At 42.8% G+C, this 12,335-nt stretch overlaps 1 pseudogene; it reads left to right on the forward strand.

Annotated features, from left to right (window-relative positions):
• Positions 1–8,595: 8,595 nt before the first annotated feature.
• On the forward strand, positions 8,596–11,731 carry LOC133730668 (uncharacterized; annotated as a pseudogene).
• The last annotated feature ends 604 nt before the right edge of the window (positions 11,732–12,335 follow it).

Consider the following 12,335-nt stretch of genomic DNA (forward strand, 5'->3'; position numbering starts at 1 on the left):
AAGCATCTTGGAGAGCATGGGAGGGTGGCCTCCTAGCAAGGTACCGGCCGACCTCCACCATAGCGAGGTAGCTCGGGTGTCGGACTACCGGATGCATGTCGTAGGCGGGACTAGTCATGCCGCAGGGCCCACCTAAGAGGTCGTTGCTTATGCTTGGCGGTATGAGGTATAAGTGATATCAACAACAGTGTTGTGCATAGTGCAACAGGGAAGTCACCATTCTCCTTAGTTTATACTGCTGTTCCTCGACATGTGGTTGATCTGGTGAAGCTTCCTAAGGTTCCTGGTGTTAGTGTTGCTGCTGAGGGCCTCAAAACTGCATTTTTCTATTTTTCGGAGTTTTGGTTTTCCTAGTTATTTTTGGGTTGTTTTCGTTTTTACCCATGGGCTTTAGGGTTTCATTGTTAGTTGCCCTAGGGTTACTTTTCTCTTATTTATGCAGCCGCAAGCGGCTGCAGAACCTATCTTTCATCTTTTATCAATAAAAATAGAGAATTTTCTCTTTTATCTCTGGTGGACTCCAGAACCCTTTTGTTAGGTTTATTGCTGGTAAACCTAGTTATCAATCCGACTGCGTCAAAAACTCCCTCTATCGACTCTGCCCGCCCATTTTTTGGCCAAAATTTAAACTCCTGCTTTTCACAGAACTCCTCGTTTTATTTTGGGAAAGGGAAAAAAGGGTTCATATTCAACCTCTTTCTCTCTCTTCTCGAGCTTGGAGGCCCGACCAGCTCCCCAACTCTCTCTCTCTCTCACTCTCACACACACACAAACATCGCGGACCGGGCCGAACCTTGCACCCAATCCAAGATCAAGAACTGCACCAATAGAGCAGACTCTTGAAACCCCCCAAAGGATTCTCTACAAAACCCTATTCCCTCTCTATCTTTCCACACCAGACTAATCTCCATCGCCGTCCAATCACCTCGAACCCTACTCCATTTTCCGCAATGAGATCTCTATCTCCTCTCTCCGCTCCACTTCGACTGACACCCCCGCACCCAACTGCATCCGCTCTTTCCCTCTCTCTAGCCAGCGTCTCCTAAAACCCTAGTTCCCACCGCCCAACCCATCGACCGCGAATCCAAATCCAGAGGTAAATTTCGAACCTTTTCTTGTGTCAATTGCCGAATCCTAATGCTTTGGCTCTGTTGTTGAGCTCTTTCTCTGTTTGTATTCAATTTCGTGTAATTCAGCTCCTTTTGATTGGAAAGATCTTTGCTTTTTGTTCTGTCTCGATTGTTTTTATCGGAAAAATGTGTTTTCATCGGAAAAACTTTAGCCAAAATGACTAAAGAATGAAGAACGAAAGCCATTTTGGCTTCAGATGAAGGAGACGTGGGCCCCAGCTGCACATGGCATTAAAACCAAAGGTCATAAAACCAACGGCCTAGATTCAGTCTTCAATTATTCTATTTAAAATGAAAGGCCCAGATTAATTAGTTCTAAAGTTCTAAAAATAAAAAAGTAAATATATATTTACTAATTTCTAATCTAACGGTGGAAAAAATATCATGGATTAAAATCAACGGTTAATATAAAGTAATTGTATTTTAAACAAAAAAAAACTTGAAAAAATAAAAGAAAATTTTCTAAAAAATAAGAAAAATTTTCTAATAATAAATTAATAACGATATATTATATAAAATAATTATGTATGATATATAAATTCATATTGTAGTTAAATAATTGTTTAAAATAATTAATTTATGAAATGACTTTGGCTTTTGACTAAAGAAGGTTGTAGATGCAAAATATGAATGAATAGTAATGACATTAGGGGAGTCAATTTTTGCAAATGACTTTGGCTTTTGACTCCATTGTTGGAGATGCTCTAACTCTCTCTCAAACCATTTCATTCCAAATAGAAACTGTTGTCTAACAATGGAACATCATAAAATGGAATGCAAAAAACTGTTGTATGAACAATTTAACTACAATACTTTTCAAACACTTTCAATTGCCCAACTAGAAAAGACACAACGATAAAGTAGCATGTTCTGTAGTCTGAAATATAAACTAACAATGCTATCTTCAATTTTATATTGTCTTGCTTAAATTCACTCAACAGAAGTAAGCTAAGTCTTGATGTAGAAGATTGATAGAGACAACAGTTTTTGGTCAAAACATGTTTTCTGACTTTTCTTCACAAGTTTCTTTCCATGAGAATGTTGTTGACTTATTTTGCTTTGCACAACAGAAACAACATTATATGTTGTTGTCCTTTCTAGTATTCAGACAACACGCATATTAATGCTAGCGCTTGTCCAAACCGAATTCAGACAACAGTTTGGCGATGTCGTCTGATACCCGCATCAGACGGTAGGAGTATTAACATATTTTAACCCTATCAGACGACAGTGAAAACTCTCGTCTGATTCGTTTTTTTGGCATAGTGGAACCAACCTTCTCATTGGCTTGTGAAGCATCATCAACAGGCTTCTGAAAACACTTAACCATCAGTGTCAAAGGAACATTAGCAAACCCATGATCTAAGAGATGCCACTTCCCTTTCAGCCCCTCCTCCACCACTTTCTTCAGATCATCCGGTAGCGTATACTTTCCCCTAGGGTTATTTATTGCTCCATACTCCTCATCTCTGGGTTTAAGACACCAGCAACATCTCCAAATCTGTCTCTTAGGAAATATGTACAACTGCAACCATTAGAAGCCAGCAGTGGCATATACCCTTTCTCAAAACCATGAGATATGGAACAGAGGAGACATTGAGCTTCTGATGACAAGGGAAGCTCAGGAAATAAAGGTTCAATGAAGACCCGCTTGTCTCCTCAATGCATATTTTCTGAACATATTTTTCAACCTTTTGCCAAAACATGTTAAGGATGAAAGGAAACAGAGAACACCATTAACAAAAAAAAACAAACAAACAAACAAACAACAAAAAAAAACAAAAAACAAAAACAAAAAAAAATCTCATTATTTGTAATTCTTAAACAGATGCGAAGTGCAATTTTTTATTTGAGAACTTGAAGAATACATTAGTTGAACAAGAGAGGGTAAAATACTCGTTGCAGATATACTATTAGGGAAAGAGTTTCTCGGTAGATGTTTACTTTAATATTTTTATTTTTATTTAATATTTTTATTTCTATTTTACTATGGCATGGTAAAGTATATCTTTTGAAGAATTTCTAGAAAAAATTTATACAAAAGTTTTATATGTAAAAAATTGTTTATGTCTTGAGAATTACTGGTGATAGACACTTGTGTCTTTTGAAAATTCTAGTGGTAGTCACTTGCTCTTTCAATTTTGAGCTAAAATCATTTTACTACCCTGAACTTTACACCTAAAATCATTTGTGTCCCCAAACTTCTAATTTGATCACATATGCTCTTGTACTCTCCAATATGATCAACCAAAGGCATTAGTAAACTAATTCATCAATTTCTTCATAAATTGGTGATGATGAGAGTCCACTTAGGGTCAGTTTTTACCTTTGAACATGCAAATGGTGTGTTTCTTGCATGATTGAAGGCCAAAATCTAGTTTGAGTGGGCAACACTATATGAAGAAATTGATTGATTAGTTACGAATTGTCTATAATCAATTATATTGGAGAGTACAAGGGCACAAGCGATCATATTGGAAGTTTATGGGCACAAATGATTTTATGTGTAAAGTTCAGGGTGGTAAAATGATTTTAGCTCTTCATTTTTTTTTTTTGTGGGTTAGTAAATTGGCTTATGTTCCGGAGTACTTGTATAAGATGATGTACATACCAAATGAGCCAAGCATAAACAACATTCATGTAGTGACCAAATCAGTGAAACAGGGTCCTCACTGACCATATCAACTCAACACAAAGATCAGGACTAGCACTATCCAACATAGACGATGTCCCCTCTGGACATTGATCAGTAGACGCTAGAACATGTCACCAAAAGGCTTTCGATTAAACCCCTCAAACTTGCAAAAACCATTCTTTCCCACATGGAAGAATAGTGGCAATATTATCAAGAGTTCCCTTATAAGATGTCTCCTCTCTCATCATTATTGGTAAGCATTTACTCACCACCTAAATTTACTCCTTTCAATATCTTTCAGAAAAAAAAAAAAAAAAAAAAATTGGTTGCTCCATACAAGGATATTAACTTAGAACATCTTCAGCATGATAAAGTAATCTGGGGTTCACACCCAAAACCAATTGGCAATGGATGGAGTGGCCCAAACCCTTATAAACTCATAGGCAAGGTCCCATTTTTTCCATGTGGGATGTATATATTCTCAACACGCCCCCGCACGTGTGGCAAATTTTCAAGCCATACACGTGGACAACTTTGGGTGACATGGAGATCGTGTGGCCGCAAGGCATGCACACGTGGGATAACCCGCTCTGATACCATGATAAAGTAATCTGGGGTTCACATCCAAAACCAATTGGCAATTGATGGAGTGGCCCAAACCCTTATAAACCCATAGGCAAGGTCCCATTTTTCCCATGTGGGATGACATATATTCTCAACAATGATAAAGTAATCTGGGGTTCACATCCAAAACCAATTGGCAATTGATGGAGTGGACCAAACCCTTATAAACCCATAGGCAAGGTCCCATTTTTCCCATGTGGCATGACATATATTCTCAACACGGCCCCGCACGTGTGGCGAATTTTCAAGCCATACACATGGACAACTTTGGATGACGTGGAGCCCGTGTGGCCGTTAGGCATGCACACGTGGGTAACCCGCTTTGATAACATGATAAAGTAATCTGGGGTTCACATCCAAAATCAATTGGCAATGGATGGAGTGGCCCAAACCCTTATAAACTCATAGGCAAGGTCCCATTTTTTTCATGTGGGATGTATATATTCTCAACACAGCAGACTCTCTATTTTTGCTCCTTAGCTATTTTGGAGAGCATGTTTAGTTTTTTATATAATTTAGCTACTGCATCAGACTCCTAAGTGGCTCTTCATTATAACTTTTAGTTATTTCGTTGTTAAATATAGAAAGAGAGATGAGGCTCTCTATAATTTAAAAGATTCATTTTGAATAATTTTATGAATTTATAAATAGGGAAAAATTATGTTTAGTCCCTGTACTATGAGTTTGTCATTGTTTCAGTCCTTGACATTCTAATTTAATCCGAAAAATCCCTGAGGTCACAATTTTCGTTCAATTAGGTCAATTCCGTTAAATCTCCGTCCAAATGCTCCGTTAAGTCATTGACGTGGCAGTTCCTTCCACGCCAACTCAGCTCGATAACTGTGAAATGTCCAATATAACCCTGTCCTTTCTCCTTTCTTCCTTTTTAATTTCTTTTATTCTCTCTTTTTTTCTTTTCTGCACACTAAAATCCACCGCCACTACCACCATAACCACCACCAAGCTCTCTACTGCCACCTTGAAGCTTACCATCCGAAAACCTCCTCGGATTTGTCATTCAATGACTCTTCTCCAACTTCTTTGATATTCAAGGACTCACTGAGAGCAATTTCCATGTCACCACCGCCAAAACCACCCTCTCACCACCCTCGCTGCTGCACCACCTCCTACTCCGCCTATCACACTACACCCATAACCACCACCGAGCTCTCCACCACAACCATACCTATTCATCTTCTCCAAGCCACTACCACTCAACTCCTCATTTCTAATCCCCCAGATCCCTACCTTCACCACCACACAAAACCCGCAAATCCCAACACCCAAAATAGTGATTCCACATTCAAGAACAGCAAGAACAAAAACTGAACGCCTTTCTTTCCCGAATCGAAGCCCTAAAACCAGTAGGGCGACACTTGTTGCCGCCTATTCACCTTCTTCTTCCTCCTTACCTTCAATTCAATCTCAAAAATTTCAAAATCTCAACGAAATCTAACTATCCAAAAACAAAAATAAAAGACTCAAGCATTGAAAACACCGAATTTGAAAACCTAGATTCCACAAATGAAAATTAAGCAGAGAAAACCATTCTTATGGTGTACTTCACCATCTCCGCTGCAAATGACTCCTCCACCGCCTCGAGTAGAGGCCTCTCCATAACCTCTCTGTCATACCCGTGCATAAACACCACTTTTTCTAGATCATCACCGAGATCTTCCTCCGCAAGAGCATCAATCTTAAACTGCTTCCTCCAGTGGATCGTGTTTCGAAGCATAACAAAAGCATCTTTCACCTTGAAGTCCCGAGCCCTCAGAAACTTGAGAAGAATCACATCACTCATGTCATCCTTGAGCAGTGGAACACCCCAATTGAAACCTCCTCGATCTGGAGAGATCGCGAATTGTGATGTTTCCTTGGCTATTTCCTTTGCTTCCTTCACTGGGTTCTCCTCGATTTTGGGCTCATGGAGTGGCTTTGTTTCGGATTCCAAATAGCAGTGTCTTCTTCAATTTTGAGGTTGGATCTGATGAGAGGAAGAAGAAGAGCTAGGATGATGAGGCCGGTGTTTGGGTAAAGGAATAAGAGATTGCAGCAAGAACAAAAAAGAGAAGAAATAGAAAAAAATTAAAAGGGAGGCTAGGGTTATTTTCGACATTTTAACATCCACCACGCTTATATGGCACTTACGTGGCGCTGAGTTGGCGTCTACTTATTTGCCACGTCAGCAAGTTAACAGAGCATTTTGACGGCGATGACCTATTAGACGGAAATTGTGACCTCAGGAAGTTTTCAGATTAAATTAGAAAGATAGGGACTGAAACAAGGACAAAGGCATACATCAGGGACTAAACAGTATTTAGCCCTTATAAATATATTTAAACTATTTAATCTTCATTTAGAAAATAATATAAATTCAAAACTAGCTAAAATAGAGAGCACTGATACAGACGTATTTCTAAAGTGGTTAGCCAAAATGACTTTTTTAGCTACTTTGGCTAAAATTTAACTCAAAAATGGCTAGTATTGCTAAAGATGCTCTTAAGTATCAGAGAAGTGAAGGCCAATCCCCCAGTCTACCTCTTGACGCCGAGTATATTACTCTTGTCAGGTATCGAGTCAACATACATCCAGTCCAACAAACTAGCCCTAGGTTCCGTCTTACTCGTCCGAATATAGACACAAACATTTGACACCCATTTAACGTCGTATGCTGGAATCCTGCAAAAATATATTTCATACTCTTAAAACCATGCTCGAGCGTATAGAAGACCTACCCTTAATAGAACTCGTTTGCCCATTTAGCATCGTCTGTAGGAATCCGTCAAAAATATATCTCTTAATGCTCGAGCATATAGAAGACCTACCCTTCATAGAACTTGTTCGAGTACAGTCTTGTTATTAGGCTCTAGCAAAAGGCAAGTCCAGCCATGCCTTAGACCTGGTAGCCATGCTCGAACTAATCAAGTAAAAAACATCGCTCAGCTGTTCGAGCGAGAACAGAGCTACCATGAAGCAACTTTGGCAACTTATTAGCACCGATGTCACCGTGTCAAGAATTGGAAGCAATGAGGCACTAGACCAGGCCTTCAGGCATACTAAGCAATAGTATACTTGAGTAAACCTCAAAAAAGCAACAGTTACACGATCACCATCACGGGAGCCATCGTTTTGGGTACCCTCTCAACAACACCCATGATCCACATACCAATCATCCTCGTCCTGGAATTCAGGCATGGCATGCCACCATCACCATCTCAGGTCCAAGTCGATCGACAGAGACCAGAAGTGCCCTGCGACCTTTGATAGTGGGATTCGAAGAGCATCCAGGACCCTTCGCACCCCGCATTCTGACTTCAACCATGGCAGCTATTAAGGAAAGGAATCAGAGCTGATACTCTAGGATATGATTGAATAGCTGTAAAGATATGTATAGTTAGTTTTTAATACTTTACTATAGTTATCCCTACTTTCACGTAGGAGAGATTAGCATAGAGTTGTATATAAACATGTAACCCACTCTGATTCAATCACAATATTGGAAACATATTCATCTCCAAATTCTTTATGGTTTCAGAGCATCAACGCTTCTAAGGACCTAGAAACCCTACCAATCCAACAAACACACTTACAACCTTTACCTCATGGCCGGAGACGAAGAGAAGGTTGTCGTTCCAAAGTGTTAGGGGCCGCACTTGTAATGCCGCAAGCAACCTTGTCCAGGGTCATTAGTTAAGCCTTTGGTTGGTTTGCTTGCGTGCTAGGGTTGTTTTGGTAATTTACAAATTATGTAATTTATTTTATTTAGCAATTAGTCTCCTCGGCCTTTTTCATGTTTCCTCCTGCCAAGTTCATGTAAGGCCGATATGCTCTATAGGGAGGGGTTCCTAGTCGGCATAGTTTGGACTACGGAACTAGTATAGGTAAGCACATGTACTTTTGCCTCCCTTACCGTCTTACCATCAATAAAAGAGGAATCATTCAATCATCTGTGCCCCGTGAGATTTCTCTTTGATCTTTCCTTTCGATTATTCATTGTTCTTCGTGGTTGCCCCAACATTCATATAATTGTGTTCTTGCTTGTCACTAGCACTATTTTAATATCGTGTGGCTTTCATTGTTCCTTGCAAGGTACTCACTTGGCTGACTTGCTTGCTAGCAAGTGCCGCACGGTCCGCTTTGCGCATTGCAAAGTTCGGCCCGTGACAATTGGTATCAGAGCCAACTCGGCTCAAGAAGCTCACTACGATGTCGGGGAAGATGACAAACCAACAAAGATTCGATTGGTATGACCAACAACTCGGAGAACTTGCGGGAGTGCCGGATAGGTTGATTGATATCACAAATGTGTTGGACCGCGTCGACCTAGATGAGTTGGCGGCGCGGATGATAGAGGTGGAGAGCCTGAAGGACCGAGTTGTGGCCCTTGAAAATTGGAAAGCTCGAGGTAGCGGAAGGGAGAGAAATGAGGAAGAAGCTCCTGTTCCGAACGAGCAAATGGAGGCGATGAGTGATGCCCTTGACACACTCCAGGTGGCCGTGGACAATATGGCAGAAGATGTCCGAGTCACCATTGATGCTTTTAGAAACGAGCTGGTGGAGATGAATACCAAGCTCAACCTAACCATCCGTGCGATGGGAAACCAAGGAGCTTGAGAATTACTTATTTGATATGGAGCAATACTTCCGAGCAGTGAAGCCAGACTCGGAAGAGGTGAAGGTGAACATGGCGACAATGTATTTGTCAGGAGATGCTAAACTATGGTGGAGGACCAAGTATAATGACATACAAAGAGGGGTATGCACCATTGACACCTGGGAGGATCTTAAGAAGGAGCTCAAAGCTCAATTCTTCCCCGAGAATGTAGAGTACATTGCTAGAAGGCAGCTAAGGGAGCTCAAGCACACCAACAACATCCGAGACTTTGTAAACAAGTTCTCGGTGCTCATGCTTGACATCCCGGACATGTCAGAGAAGGATCGGCTGTTTTATTTCCTGGAAGGCTTAAAGCCATGGGCGAGGACCGAACTTCAGCGGCAGAGAGTCCAAGATTTGGCCTCCTCACAGGCTGCTGCTGAAAGGTTGACGGACTACACATTCGAAGAGAACTCTACTAAGAAGACTCAGCCGTTTTCGAATGTGAATGTCAACAGAAATGTAAGGCCTAGACCGAGTAGAAGTGGGGGAGCGGAGTCCAAGTTTTCCAACTCAGGAGGAGGGGACAGGAGAGTAGTGAATACCAGGGACACGGCAACGTCCAAGCCTGTTGCCTCGACAGGGGTCTTCACCCCTCGACCCTTTAATCCCTCAGGCTATGCTCCAAAGCCACTAGCATGCTTCTTATGCAGAGGACCGCATAGAGTGAATGAGTGCCCTCATAAGACCGCCCTCTCTGCCCTACAGGCTCATATTCACTCGAAAGAAATGGAAGATCAGCAAGAGCCAGAGGAGGAACCTGGTCACATGGGAGCTCTAAGATTCTTGGGTGCGGTGGAGAAGCGACCACAATCACCTAAGAAGTCCCAGGCTAAAGGCTTGATGTTCATAGATGGTAGTATTAATGGAAAGGTAGCCAAGAGCGTGATGGTTGACACAGGGGCCACTCACAACTTTGTGTCAGAACCTGAAGCACGGAGGTTGGGGCTGAAGTTGGAGAAGGATGTTGGCCGCATGAAAGCTGTGAACTCTAAGGCCTCACCTACAACTGGACTATCTCGAGGGGTATCACTCAAGTTGGGTCACTGGCAAGGGAAGACTGACCTCGTAGTTGTCCAGATGGACGACTTTGATGTCATATTGGGGATGGAGTTCTTGTTGGCGAACAAAGCTATTCCCATTCCTAGTGCCCAACACTTACTTATTATGGGAGAAAGGCCGTGTGTGGTTCCGGCAAGAATCGAGCAACCAAGTGAACCCCGTCTCTTGTCCGCCCTCCAGTTCAAGAAAGGCGTGAAGCGTCATGAGCCTACCTATGTAGCAGTCCATTTGATAAAGGATGAGACTAAAGGAGAAGTGATTCCTAAGGAGATTGAAGGGGTATTGGAGAGCTTTGTAGATGTGATGCCTCCTGAACTTCCCAAAGAATTGCCTCCAAGGAGGAGTGTGGACCATGAGATCGAACTGCTTCCGAGGGCCAAACCACCTGCAAAGGCACCTTACAGAATGGCGCCCCCAGAACTGGCGGAACTTCGAAAGCAGCTCGAAGACCTGCTCAAGGCGGGATTCATTAGGCCATCTAAAGCCCCCTTTGGTGCACCTGTGCTGTTTCAAAGGAAGCACGATGGAAGTTGGAGACTGTGTGTGGACTATCGGGCTCTCAACAAAGTTACGGTGCGCAACAAGTACCCGATCCCTCTGATTGCAGATCTGTTTAACCAACTCAGTGGTGCCAAATATTTCACAAAGCTAGACCTCCGCTCGGGATACTATCAAGTTCGCATTGCAGAAGGAGATGAACCCAAGACAACGTGCGTCACCCGTTATGGCGCCTTTGAGTTCCTGGTGATGCCGTTCGGGTTGACCAATGCGCCAGCCACATTCTGCACTTTGATGAACCAAGTCTTCCACGAGTACTTAGATAAGTTCGTGGTAGTGTACCTGGATGACATAGTGGTGTACAGCTCTACCCTAGAAGAACACGTAGAGCACTTGAAGTTGGTGTTCCAACGGTTGCGGGACAACCAGTTGTATGTCAAGCGCGAAAAGTGCTCCTTCGCGCAAGTGACCATCAAGTTTTTAGGTCACATTATTGAAAGGGGTCAAATCAGGATGGATATGGAGAAAGTAGAAGCCATAAAGGAGTGGAGAAACCCCAAGAATGTGAAAGAGCTACGTTCTTTTCTTGGGCTGGCCAATTACTACAGACGTTTCATTGAGAATTACTCAAAGAAGACGACCCCCTTAACTGAACTCTTGAAGAAAGGAGTGACATGGGACTAGAGTAGTAATTGTGAGAAGGCCTTTCAAGATTTGAAGAAGGCCGTGATGGAAGATCCGGTCCTTGCCTTACCCGACCTGAACCAGCCATTTGAAGTCCAGACAGATGCTTCTGACTTCGCCTTAGGAGGAGTCTTGCTGCAACAAGGGCACCCTGTTGCGTATGAAAGTCATAAACTCTCGGAAGCTGAGAGGAGGTACGCGGCTCAAGAGAAGGAGTTGCTAGCCGTAATTCACTGTTTGAGGACGTGGCGACACTATTTGCTGGGGTCAAAGTTCCTTGTGAAGACAGACAATTCAGCCGTCAGCCACTTCCTGACCCAGCCGAAGTTAACTCCAAAGCAAGCTCGATGGCAAGAGTTTCTCACTGAGTTCGACTTCCATTTCGAACACAAGGCTGGGCACACAAACCAAGTTGCTGATCGATGCTCTAAGCCACAAGGCTGACCTTGCCACCCTCAAGGTGTTGGCCACTTTGTCGAGTAGCATCATTGCCACAGACATCAAGCAACGTATCAAGGAGAGTCTGGAGAAGGATTCCGTGGCGCAATCCCTCATGAAAATGGTGAAGGAAGGGAAGAGCCGTCGGTTTTGGATGGAGGATGGCATATTGATGGCCAAAGGAGGACGAGTGTTTGTTCCGCGAGCTGACGGACTGCGAAGAATGCTTATGAGGGAGTGTCACGACACCCTGTGGGCAGGTCACCCTGGATGGCAGAGGACCCATGCACTCCTCAAGCAGGGGTACTACTGGCCCCAGATGCGAGACGATGTTACGGAATACACCAAGACTTGCCTGACATGCCAGCAAGACAAGATTGAGCGCCAAAAGACTCCAGGGCTGTTGGAACCACTGTCTATTCCTACTCGCCCGTGGGAGAGTGTCTCCCTTGACTTTATTACTAACCTCCCGAAGGTGGGAGACTAATCAGGCATCCTGGTTGTGGTTGACAGGTTTTCAAAGTATGCCACCTTTGTGCCAACCCCAAAGTACTGTTCGGCGGAAGACACAGCAAGCCTCTTCTTCAAGCATGTTGTAAAGTATTGGGGT

The sequence above is a fragment of the Rosa rugosa genome, chromosome 2 (genome assembly GCF_958449725.1).
Source record: "Rosa rugosa chromosome 2, drRosRugo1.1, whole genome shotgun sequence".
In the NCBI taxonomy this organism is placed as follows: Eukaryota; Viridiplantae; Streptophyta; class Magnoliopsida; order Rosales; family Rosaceae; genus Rosa; species Rosa rugosa.